Consider the following 13511-nt stretch of genomic DNA (forward strand, 5'->3'; position numbering starts at 1 on the left):
AGTTTTGTTCACTGGGATATTTAATATCTGAACTGCTTGTCTACGTTTTGACCTCCCTTGGTCAAGAAAAACAAGGCTTGTTTTCCTGGCCTTTGATAAACATTCCATACAGCAAATATTGAAGCTGAGGGAAATAGTAAGTAATGGGCTCTTCCTTGGATGCTGTTGTTGGAAATGTCACAGGTCCTCCTTGTGCAGACCTCACTCAGCTTTTGTGGTGAGGAATGCACGTGTATCTTTTCACTAAAATAAATAATTATTTGTCCAATAACGATTGGTGAGTCTTTTATACTGATGAGTACTCAGCATTGCAGATTTGCAAAGCATCAGCTGATGTTCTAAAATCTCTTACAGTGTCATGGAATCACAGAATGTAACAGGTTGGAAGAAACCTCTGGAGTCCAACCAACCCCCATGCCAGAGCAGGTTCACCCACAGCAGGTTGCACAGGATGGTGTCCTGGCAGGTTTGGCATGTTTCCACAGGTGGAGACTCCACCACCTCTGTGCAGTGTGTTTCAGTGCTCTGTTACCCTTACAGTAAAGAAGTTCTTATGTTTTTGTTGAACCTCCTGTGTTTTTGACTACTGCCCTATGTTCTGTCACTGGACACCACTGAAAAGAGTCTGGTCACATCCTCCTTACACCCACCCCGTAGAAATTTGTAAGCATTGATGGAGCTGTAAAAAAGATACAGCTCTCTCAGCCTTTTCTCATGGCAGATGCTCCAGTCCCTTAGCTGTTTTGGTGGCTCTGTGCTGGACTCTTTTCAGTAGGTCCTTGTCCTTCATGAACTGGGGAGCTCAACTGTGCTCAGTACTCCAGATGGGGCCTCACCAGGGCAGAGTAGTGGGGGGAGGATGATCTCCTTCAACTTATTTGCCATGCTTGATGCACCCTGGGCTGCCATTGGCCTTGGCCACAAGGGCACATTGAGAGCTCAATGGTCATCCTGTTGTCCATCAGGACTCCCAGGTCTTTTTCCTTGGAGCCGCTTTCTAGCAGGTCAGCCCCTAACCTGTACCGGTGCATGGGGTTGTTCCTCCCTAGATGTAGTACCCTCCACTTGCCCTTTTTGAACCTCATGCAGATTCTCTCTGTCCAATTCTCCAGCCTCTCCGGGTCACGCTGGATGGCAGCACAGCCCTCTGGTGAGTCAGCTACTCTTCCCAGTTTTCTATCATCAGCAAACTTGCTGAGGGTACACTCTTTCCCTTCATCCAGGTCACTGGTGAATATATTGGTAAGACTGTACCCAGTATTGACCCGCTTGTTACTGACCTCCAACTAGACTCTGCTACTAATCACAACCCATAACTTCCCCTCGGTTAATCAGTGTTGACTGATTCTGATAACTTTCATTTCCTCCCCTCTGAGGAAGACTCTCCCCTGCACTCCCCACCTGCCCATTTACCTTGGCTCTCAGTGATGCAGCTTTATTAACTCATGCAGTGCACGGTGAAAATCTATCACATATATTTTACTTCTGCAAAAATTGTGGTGATCTGCTATCAAGTTTATCAAGTATTTCTAGTAAATACTTGATAAAACAAAAACTGAGACTTCGTTACAGTGTTTTACCTAATCCAAAATGTTAAAATACGCTCCATCTGCTTACGTACTCTGGACAACTTTTTTAAACTTCATACAAATATGCAAAAAGGCAGGATAACCTAGAGCAACTTGAAATTAAAAAAAACATTTAATGACCAAGTTATGGATTTGTACTGATAAAATGACCCACTCTGTCAGGACACACAGCCAGGTTAGACAAAACCACCCTGGGTATGCCTGTGTACTCCTGTAAGGAAACCTGTGTGTATGGTGAGACAACAGCCCTGGCACAGCTCAACAGATAGCTCTAGACAAAACCCAAAACACCAAGCAATGCACATTTAGGACAGTTTAAGATACTACTCTTTCAGATAACTGCATATATACTTACAAGTATATGTCTGTGTGTGCATGTATATATTTGGCGATGGTTACTGTAATTAATGTCCTTCTAATAGAATACTTTTCATTTGTCATTTGGACAGGTCAGCTAGAATGTGGCACTAGCTCTCTGATTAGATTACTGCCTTTTACATTTGAGTTTACTGGAGTCAGTGACTGTCTTCCTGCTCCTCATTCTTCATTTCCTCAATGCTGAGAGCTAATATCAGCATTTTTTAATTTAAATGCTGCTACTAGTATTTGATACTTTCATTGATTTGCTTTCACTAATTATTTATTCACTTATAAGTCTTATTGCTGTACTCCAATACCACACCCTGAGATGAATTCTCACACTTAGAAGACTGCCTCAAGTAAAGCAAGTATAATGTTGCAGAGATATGCAAGCACAGATTACAGATTCCATTGCTAAGCCAAATTTTATATCCTGCTGAGAGTCTGCCCTAGGCACACAGTCTAAGAATAGCTAAGGCAATGTATGATTAGATTCAGGGACTCTTCCTGTGCAGAGAAATTCATAAACATTCATTTGAATACTGTGAAGTATATACTCATGGTAATTTATTAATTATATAAGTTAAACCAATACACATTTTTAAAAATTGAATTCATAAATATGCTACCGGACAAGGGGGAAAAAAGGGTTTTGAAAGCATTTGTATTTTAAACTCTGTCTACATATTAGGTGACAATATTAAAGAAATAAATTGGAAACAGTGTGACCCTGAACAGTACTTTCAGAGATCTGCAGATCTGTCCCTTATGTTGTGCTTTCTGTTTTTTGCACACACTGGAGTGCTGAAATCCTGCCCACACAGGGCCTGGGGCAGCACTGCAAAGTGTGGGCATACAACTGCTCAAACAGCCAGTGATACCTAAGTGGGTCTCTTATGGACCACAATGATTTCAGACAACTCCTTTTCCAGTTGAAAAGTAGCAAATCAATGAGCAAAACTGCATTAAGGAGAATAAGATTCCCCATGTTTATTCTTTTGAGTAAAGCAGGTGGTTTATTTGTGTCTCTGTCTCCAATAGGGCAGGTGTGCAAGGACAGAATGACCAGACCACCTCTTTCTACCTCCTCACACCTGCTGGGGAGAAGCCTCACAACTGAATGGCCTGAGTTAGTAAGGGAGAGATGGAGAATACTATTGTTTTCTGCAAATGTAGGGTAGAGAATTGTTCTTGCAATTAAATAACTGTCTACTGTGTCACTGGATTTATTAGTATGTATTATGCCAAAAAAATTGCTCTCAGGTTTTTGTTTTAAATGGAAGCATGCTGGGGATATTTAATCACTGTTACATTGCTCTCTATCTCTGTGTACAAAAATAAACAAATCAGCTTTCATTAATCTTCAATCCATTATTCATACACAGGCATTCACAGTATATTTCCTGACATTCAGAAGTAGTACTTCCAGGCATAGCACTACGAGTAATACTAACCAATCACACTTGAAAATATTCACTTTTAATTGTCTTATGATACATGCTCTAATATTAAGTAATATAAATTGTAATTTCCAGTGCAGGAACTGTGAATTTTGGCAAGCCATTTGAAGAGATGCTTTTGAAAGAAGGTCATCTGGAGAGAACTTAAATACTACCAAATGGTATCAAAGTCTACTTATATTCGATCACCTTCAGTCAGCTCTACAGTCCACTATTAAAAACAAATGCACAAACAAAACCCGTCTGCCCAAAAAAATGAACAAAACCCCAACCAAACAGAAAAGGCTAGTAATATCTTTCAGAAACCTCAGCATTATTATGGTCATATTTAGACAGTATGATAATCTATTTTAGGAAGTGTGAAAACACAGGGGGGGAAAGAGGAGGTCATATTAAATAATTAAGACCTAAAACATTGGAAAACAAAACATTCTCTGTTGCAATCTTCACATTGCAACACCACACAAAAAACCCTGCCTTTTATACCTAGGAGCATCTCAGATGAAAAGATATCACTATCCTTGTGATAAATTAGATTTAATTCATTAATAATTTATATGTGCTAGAGAACACAATTAGCTGATGTATGATTTAAGAGTCATTTCTATAAGCAAACTGGAGACAAAGCAGACAATCAACTGCCTCTTCATTTAACACACCTGAGATATGTAAATGTTAGCATGGATAGTTATTAGTGTCATAAAAAGAATTCTCCCAACAAAAGATGATATTATATGTAGTTTGAGGCTGTACATGGAACCACCTCTGAAGAACATTTTTGTTTAAAGAAATAGCTGAAGGACAGAGACTGAAAAGAAAATGAGAAGGAATTTGGACCATGGAAGAAAAATCTGTCCCAAATGCTTAGCCACAGTGCTGAATAACAATTGGAAAAAAAAAGAAAAAAGAAAAGAAAAGAAAAAAAAAAAAAAAAAAAAAAAAAAAAAAAAAAAAAAAAAAAGAAGTGAACACCAGGGAATATGGCTGTAATATGGCTGTAGGGGGAGGCTGGCTGTGATGATAATAATCCTTAGTATTCCAGAGAAACCTGGAAGGTGTAGTTAGTGTTACAGCATCTGGAAAGATACTTCTAAAGAAGGAGCATGACACTGGCACAGGCGGCTGCCCTTATCTTCAGTGCTGGGGGAGAGCTCCACCAAAGGAGGGAGAACTGAACTGATTTTCCTCAACTGAGGAATGGCCTAATGGTTTTGAGACAGGGGCTTTCAGCTCTTTTGTTGATGTTCACTTTTCCTTCGTGACTTGGTTACTGAACACAATAAATTTGCATCTCTGCTCTACAGTTTGCATGAAGTAAATGGTAGCACTACCAGTAAATGATGGAGAAAGACAAGGAAAATCAGCTCAGGCACTTTTGTGTACCGAATGCTTGTAATCTTGGCATCCTTTAAACAACACCCACGACATGAATAAGACCAAGCTTTGCATTAGCTGTGGAGATACAAACTCAGCAAAGTATCAGTAGATTGTTTAGCCAGTTCTTTTCTCTTATAACATGAAGTTTGATAAATATTTAAATATAAAATAATCTGTGCTTCAATTCAAAGATGACTTGTTGGCATCCCTTCATGATATAGTCTGTTCTGTATACAGATGGCATTATAGATTAGCTAAACATGACATTTTTTCTTTACAGTGTGCTTCATTTATGGCACACTGTACTGTATTCAACATGCCTACACATTGCTTACTTGTTCTTACATGTTGCTTGAGCATTACTGAGGTCTAACGAGGAAACCTGTACATTAATATGAAACATTCTTCCACTAATAGAATAAAGGATAACAAAAAACACCTTAATGGTGTTTAGAATTTGTACAAAGGCACTGTACAATTTTATGAGTCCCTTGATTAGATTTGTACTCTCTGCAAATGAAGTTGTTTCAATAAGCTGTAGCAATTTAAATTTAATCTTTTTGTGAAAGTACATTTTGTGTTATGTATGAAACTGGAAATGGACTGAAAGTTTAAAAATAACCTTAATTTAACATGTCCTTTATTTCTACTACTCACATTATGTAGGTATATGTAACAATAACCTAAATGTGTCCTGACAAATAGGTATTTGTGCTGGGAATGAAATAATTATCGTTGGTATATAGTTAAGACTGTTATCCAAACATGAAGGCATCATTTGGAATGTGATTAGGAATTATTATACTTAATTTGCAGATAGGAAAATGTGAGGCAAGTGTGTACTGACAAGAAATCACCAAGAGGGAAAAAAACACAAGCGCACCAACCTATAACCTGGCATCCTGTTTCATGGACCATATTTTTCCCCATCCTGAGAGAAATTAATTTCATTAGGTGTTCATAATCTCAGTTTTGCAGAATTGAAGGGCACTAGGAACAAATTCTTCTCAGTTAAACCGTAAATAAAAAGGGATGAGGTGCATTCTCACATTTAGCATTAGACACTTAGAAGTCAGGAACTGACTCTCACCTGAGTACCCCTACAGAGCCTGAAGAGCTATATTCCTAAGTCAGTCTACCAGGTTAGGTACCAAATCCACAACAAAGAACAGCTTTCAAATAGTCTACACAGTTTAACTTTACTTCCTAAATTGCTTCTGTATTCAGGGTAAATATTAATTGAAGCTTAAGAATGTTTTGATGTGTAAACAAACTGTTGTAGCAGACACTATTTCTCTCCCCAGCAAGGCTATGAAAGGCTGGTGTGACATCCATTGGCACTGCCTGGCTTTCCCATGCTAATCATCTGCGTCGTACAAATGAAGTTCCAACATCATTCAAAAAAGGGATCAGCGTTTTTTAGAAGCAGCTTTGAGCTTCCTTTATTCAAAAGGGTGGCTAGAACTATAATTAGGTACAGGTAGTCTTCATTATTTAGCTCATTTATTATTTATGTCTTCCTCCCACAGTGCCTGTGAACCTCACATCTTGTTCTGGCAAAAGTGGGAGTCTGAACATTTCCGTACTTGCTTTCACTAACTCCAAAGTAACACAGCAGTCCCTGTGGCATGGCCCTTGATCCATAGGTTGGATTTCAGGGTGCTGACCAAATGCACCCAGTAATGTTGCAGCCTCTAGCATACCAATAAAAAAATTTAGCCAAGCACTCCCTCCATCTTTCAGGAAAACAATCAGAGATGAGTCTCCCCTGAACACTTATTACCTGAATGTACCGTAATTCTTGTTACTCCCTCACTGCAGTATCTCTGCACATGATGCTGAGTAGATTTTTTTTTTTTTATGTTTTGTGGCTTATTACATTACAAAGGTCTTCTGTGGGGGTGGAAGGAGAAGCAGCTGTACTTTTCAATGGAGATAAATGCAGGGAAGACATAATGGAGTTTTAGCTTGTTTTAGGGTCCTGACAGTCAGCATGTTACTGTCTTTTTATAAACACCATGCATGACCAGAATGGTGACAGCTTTAGTAACAAGTTGTGTTGTCTTGTCATACTCTTTAAGAAGAAATTTTCTCTTTTCTGCAGTATGCAGCTTTCATCTTTCTGGAATGCCTTCCTCCCCGAATCCTTATCCTGTGAAGGACTAGCAGATGGAAAGGCAAGAACTTGAGAACAGCCTGGTGGGTATTGAGTGGGTGAGGTTGAAGTGTAATACAGTAGAAATGCTAAAGTAGATTTGAAATTTCTGCAGAGCTTTTTTTTTGTTCTGTTCTAAAGAGAATAAATAAAGATTTAGCCTAGAGGTTGCTTTAGAAGAAGGGCAGTGAAGAAAAGGAAAAACAGTGACCTACTTAAAAAGAAATTAAAATGCATTAAACCTCTTGGGGTTAAGGTTTAAAAAAAAAAGTAAAAAAAAAGCACAACATAATGAATATATACATGAAAGGAGACAACATGTTCATTCCTTGCTGGAGGCAACAAAATTCTACCAGGAATGACTTTGACTCCTGGTCAAATTACTGTTATTCTGTTGTTATTATTATGCAGTTGCAATTGATAGGGATATTTTTACTTTTCCTAGTAAGACTTTTAAAGTGTTGACTTTCCAGTATGTTAGCATCTTGTCTAAAAACAAGTGCTTATCACTCTGTCGGGTATCCTGGGGCACAAAAAAATTTCTGCAATTCTTGTCTGTTTTCCTGTTTATTATAGCAGTTATATATATGCCTGTATGTTCTGTTTTCTTTCTTCTTCTACAGCCCTCACCCTACCTGTTACATAGACATGATCCTGGATGACCAGAGGCTGTTTTCTATTTTCCTCTTAATCTTTGATCTGTTCACCTGGGATGGTCTTCCCAGGACTTAATGCTTCTGTTAGCATAGCTCTCTATCACTAGCTCATGTCAGCCTTTCCATTGCAGCAAAGTGAGGGAAGGAATCCATTTTACCTAAGGTAAATCTAAACATGCAGACCTAGTCAGAGCTACCTTCAGAGCTCTGTGGATAATAATTACAATCACAGGAAATACACTTGGCTTATATCCAAAGGTTTGAGAGTAATTAAGTCAGTTGGGAAAAGACAGGCTGATTTGATACCTTTGTGGATTGTTAAGATCCAGCTGTTTTCACACTTTGGTACCTGTGGTGAAACAAATCAGGGCCACATTGACAGGGGTGTCCCAATGCACAGGTCTTGCTTACAACATAAGAGCCTCTGATGGCTGTGTCTGCTGCACACTCAACACCTTTACAGGACTCAGAGCCAAGCCTGGGGACCAACAGCATGACTGTGCCATAGTCTAGGCCAGTGTTTTACCATCAAAGATGACATAAAGATTTGTGAGTGCCACACTGGAACAGAAGACAGAGAAGACCAGACCCCAAAACATATATGCCCTTATCCATCTACAGTTTGCTATTCCTGACACTGTAGGTACTGAGATTTCAGATTTCTCATTTGTTTTCCTCTTCTTACCATGTTCCTAAGGAGATTTAATGTCATCCTCTCTTTCAGTTTCTGTTGCCCACTCATCACACTCTTTAATCATCTTCAGTGTTCTCCTCACCCTTAATCGGTCTATCTTCTTCACAGATCTCAGCATGATTAGAACCAGGCATCCAGAACTTCTCCCATCTTAAAACAGTGCCTGTGAACTCACTTGCCTTTCCTGTTTCTTGCCTCATCATCCTTTCCATTTTCATCTTTCAGCTTAACAGTTTACAATTGCTCTCTGGGGTTTTATAAAAAAAACCCCACTTTACTGCAGGTTCTGCCCTTGTACTTTGCTGGCACCAAGATCTATTATTTATTTCAGGAACTGTCACCTTTTTTGCTCTCTCCTGAGTAAATGTCCTCATGATTTCCATCTTCTCCCATTCACAACCATCCAGAATGTTGTTGGAAGTGCTGTTTCTCAAAATTTGAAAGTAAGGGAAAGTTCTGACTTTCCTTTATTCTCCATAGGCTTATTTTCACTTTCAAGACCTCTCACCCTTACAAAGATGCATTCCTAACACTTTTTATTTCTTCTGTCCAACGCCCATGTTGTACAACAGCTATTTCTGTGTCAGAAACTGGTGACAATCTGAACTATGGGAACAGCAACAGGTACTATCTTGCAACATGGACCCTGCCTGACAAAATCCATGGTCCAATCTGCACTGCACTGCTGCCACTCCTCAAAGGGAAGCAAAGATCTCCATTGACACTACCTCATGAACAGAAATACCTGTCTCCACTGTGAGTTCTGTTGTACAGAGCAACCCTCTCTCCATCCTGGACATTGTCCTCATATAGAGTGACAAGAGATTGACTGGCTTGGAATTGCCAGATCATGTTTGGCATCAATTCAGCCATCTGGACTGCAGGATGGTGAGCTAAGCACCAAAACCAAACACATGGAAGCTTTTGGACAGGCCCATGTGCAGGTCTTGTGCCTTCAAGACAGCAGCTCTGTGGAAAAGCTCTTCTATTACATTTTTTTCAGTCTGCGTTGCCCACTTTTTTAATGCTTTCCCTGTGCTGCCCGCTGAGGGGAAATTTCCTGTATTTACAAAGTATCTAAAATAACATTTTTGTTCTTTGTTAAAGTTCTCTTTTGCTCTGATATTAGAAAACCCCATGACAACAGTTAAGACTGCTGGCACAGATACCAGTCACATTGATGGGTAATGTTGTGTCAGTTCCTTGAACTTCTCCATCTGTCCCATAAGTATTCCTGTCCTCTCCTGTTTAATGCTTTGATTTAACTTCCTGAAGACAAGGATAGGATGTAAAAGGGCTTTACTCAGAGGAACTGTTCCAGTGATAAAACTAATTCTGACATGAACCTTTGCAGAAAAAGAGCTATATTGGAAATTACTGTAAAGGTTCGAGTGGAAGAGTGGTGTAAAGGAAAGGAAAACCAAATCCCAGTCCTACTGCAGATTCATTCTTCTCTCTCACAGTTTGTCATCTGTTTGTAGTGAGGATGATTGTAAATTGCCAAATGTAGTATTTATAATCTCAAAATCTGCTCAAATCAGTAGATGTTCCGTGCTTAGATTTCTGTCTTTCCTCTTTTGCACAATCTAACTGTAATTGATGTTAAGTTATTCCTATTTCTTCTGGAAATACAAAATGTGTCACTTTGCTTTTGATCTGCATAGACTGAAACCATCTGCTGTGGTTCACAGTTGAAGAGCAAGAGATTATAAATTCCATCTCAAATTTATACCCAGACCTCATTAAACAAGTAATTGTTGCTGCTACCAAATTTTAAGTCAGAGAAGTGTAGAATCATAATCTTAACATTTAAGCACGAGTGACCTATTCACATCTTAAAATCCACCAGAATTTAAAAACACATTTATTTTTTGCTTTTACCTGATGGTGAGAAGATGGCTTTTAGTGGCTTAGTTAGAGGGATGGAAGCTGTTCTCGGGAGAGTCAGTGACTCTAAATCCATGCTGAGTAAAAGGTGATTTGACAAAAAAAGAACTGTGCTCAGCTGTGGGATCAGCCAGTTTGCTTCCAGAATGGCAGGAAGCAAGAGTTAGCAGGGATAGCTTTGCAGCAAGAAGACCTATCTGAGAAATATATTTTGTTTGCATTGTACCCAGATATACTACAAGCCTGCTTTGAGTTAAAGCAGAAACATAAAGCATCCTGTTTGCCCTGGGCCTAGACATACCACAAGACTGATTTATGGTAGGAAGTGAAGTATTGTGCGATATCTTCTTTGCTTGGCACAGCTGCAGAAAAATAGTTGAGTAAGATTATTGCAGATATTTATATTGTATGCAGTCTGCATAAAGTTGGAGGAATCAGATGGCCAGCACGCAGTCTGCCAACAGGCAGAAGCCACCTGAGAGGCTATGCTGACTGCACTTGAACACACAAGAGTGTAAAATCCATCTGTCAAGCCAGAAGAGACTGTCTTTGGCCTGGGGAAAGAAGAAGTAAACCTTTGAACCAGACTGGTCTTGATTCATGGGTAAGCTGTGTGTAAACACAGGTGGTACACGCTGGAACTTGGGGAAGGAAGAATATGCCCCTTTTGGTTCTGTCTTCCCCTGCCAGAGAACTCTCAAACAGCAACCACAGCCGTGGAGGGTAAGGACTGTCAAATGATGTCGCCATCAGAAACCACAATGCAGCATCAGTCTCACATTATTTTAAACTTAAGACTTCATATTTAGATCTTTATGTTTAATTTACGCTTGATTTCCCATTGTTAACAGGTGGATTGCTAAAAAGTTGAGCATAAATAGATGCCTGCTTGAATTATGGATGGGCTCATCCTTTCAGAACTCTCCTACTACATTGATCCCCAGGTCCCAGCTGTAACAGTTGGTAAAAAAGCAATTTCTCCTACAAACACCATTTTACCAAGCTTTGCAGAGCCTGTTTAGTCTGGAGAAGACTGAGAGGGGATCTTACCAAGGTTTACCAATATCTGAAGGGTGGGTGTCAAGAAGAAGGGGCCAGTCTATTTTCAGTGGTGCCCTGTGATACAACAAAGGGCAATGGACACAAACTGGCACACAGAAAGTTCCACCTCAACATGAGGTAAAGCTTATTTACTGTAAGGGTGGTAGAGTGCTGGAACAGGCTGCCCAGAGAAGTTGTGAATTCTGCTTCTCAAGAGACTCTCAGAACCCATCTGGATGCATTTCTGTGTGACCTGCCCTATGTGATCCTGCTTTGGCAGGGGGTTGACCTCAGTGATGTCCAGAAGTCTATTCCAATCCCTGCCATTCTATGATTTATGAAAAAAAACTCCAGCAGGGAGGAATAATACTGCATGGAAGCTGATCACAGGAACAGGGTGTCTGTGAATCCAATGGACAAAGTCTCCTGTACCCTAGTTACTGGAGTGTTTTTAATCCATGCATTGGACACTAAGAGTTTTCATTGGGTTTTAATTTGGTTTGGTTTCCCCTCCCTGGGGAGTGTTCAAGGCCAGGTTGGATGGGGCTTTCAGAAACCTGTCCTAGTGGGAGGTGGACACTTGAACTTTGAACACACTTATAGTTAAATTTAGCACACTTAGTGCTAAATTACACTAGAGGTGAATTTGGTCATGTCCAACGGGTAAGTAGATTTTGCTTGTCTCCTAAATAAACTAGAGAAAGAAATAAGAGCAGCAAGGCTAAATGTGTGAAAGCAGATTTGAATCCTTATTTAGCTTTTTTCCATGATGCAAGTCTTCAGCTCACTATCTACCCTTGTGTCTCCTAGAACATATCTTGACTTATGATGATGCACTCTTTCTGGAACTGTTTACTCAATTTATTTGTTATATTTGCACAACATTTTACAAACAAGATAGGTCAAATTTTTTCCTGTTGACATAATTCAAAAGGCTTCACTTAGATTTGGCTAGAAAGAATTTGGTCCAGTTAGCTTTGTTTACATATTTATTCAAAATTAGGAAGAGCTTTTAAGCTCTATGTTTGCACCTACCTTTCTGGCTGACCTTAGGAATGGAAAATGTCAAGGCCCATTTTTTGTTTGTGAGAAATGCCTCTTATGAATAAATGTGGGAAGCTTCCAGCTCCTTAGCTTGAGATTTTTACTGTATTTTCTGTATGAAATCTTTTAACCAGCAAATTTTATACTGTTTTCCAGGGAAGAATTATTTTTCCCACCCTCGTAGAGAGCAGATTTCCCCATAATTTCCCTGGTTTGACTCTTAGAGGAAGTAATACTCTGAGATCTAAATTGTTGAAAGGAGGAACCACTGACCTTCTTGATAGATTTAACCTACAGTTGGTTTAAAGAGACTGAATTTCTTGCTGTTTTTAAATACACAACACGTAGTTCATGTCAGAGAAAAGATTTTATCAGAAGGGGATGATGCAAAGCAGTGTTGTGACCCTCTGAGTGCCCCAAAGAGATTTCAACATCTTAAGTTGTAGGCAGAGCTCCTCAGCCACAGACACCCTCAGAACTGGGGAGGTGTAAAGCTATCTTAACATCTGAAGATCTTGTAAGATAATTCAAGCACAGCACAGAATGTCACCTTGGGGTTTCATGTCGCTGTACTTCCCACCTGTCACTGTGAATATAACACTTCTCGCTCAGTCTGGAAAGACCTGAGATAAACGAGCTTTATCTCCATAGCCTCTTTATGCCTAGAAAATCATGCCAGTTTGGTTCTAAGGTCTTAGCTTTTATAGGTGAGCCTTGCAGCTACTGTAATCAGCCAGCTTCAGAGAAGAGATAAAAAATAATTTCCCCTCCTTTTTTTATATATAGTGCAAATACTATACATAAATCTGTTTGCTTAGGGAAAATCCCTATACGATTTAAAAGTGTAAAACCTGTCCACATGTGTGTAATACTGCAACAACATTCTTGCATCCAGCAATTCTCTTTTGGTTCAAAACAAACAAAATGAGATACCTTTTCAAGCAATGCACACCTAAATGTGGAATTTGCTGCCTTCCAGAGCCATCAATACCAAACCATACACAGTGTTGAGAAAATGTAAATAAACCATACTACTAAAAAAAGAAAAAACAAAAAAACACACACACACACAAAACCCAAACAACAACAAAACCCCACCAAGGGCTGCTGAGCACAACTATCACCTCTGGGATGGCAACTGCCTGAGCTTCACACTGTTAGGAACTGAAAGAATTTGCCATCATTAATTCCCTTATCACAATATGCCCTGTGCTCTGCTATTGGCCACTGCTGGACTGAATGGATCTT

General features: G+C 39.5%; 1 long non-coding RNA gene across 1 annotated transcript in view; it reads left to right on the forward strand.

Annotated features, from left to right (window-relative positions):
- The window catches only part of LOC139793074 (uncharacterized), a 155354-nt gene extending 143003 nt beyond the window's left edge, over positions 1-12351 (forward strand). Inside the window, exons 2-6 of the long non-coding RNA XR_011724484.1 lie at positions 355-466; positions 1113-1150; positions 6891-6985; positions 8864-10782; positions 11030-12351. This is a non-coding gene — a long non-coding RNA (uncharacterized lncRNA). The remainder of the gene's footprint in view (positions 1-354; positions 467-1112; positions 1151-6890; positions 6986-8863; positions 10783-11029) is intronic.
- Positions 12352-13511: the final 1160 nt, after the last annotated feature.

The sequence above is a fragment of the Heliangelus exortis genome, chromosome 2 (assembly GCF_036169615.1).
Source record: "Heliangelus exortis chromosome 2, bHelExo1.hap1, whole genome shotgun sequence".
Classification (NCBI taxonomy): domain Eukaryota; kingdom Metazoa; phylum Chordata; class Aves; order Apodiformes; family Trochilidae; genus Heliangelus; species Heliangelus exortis.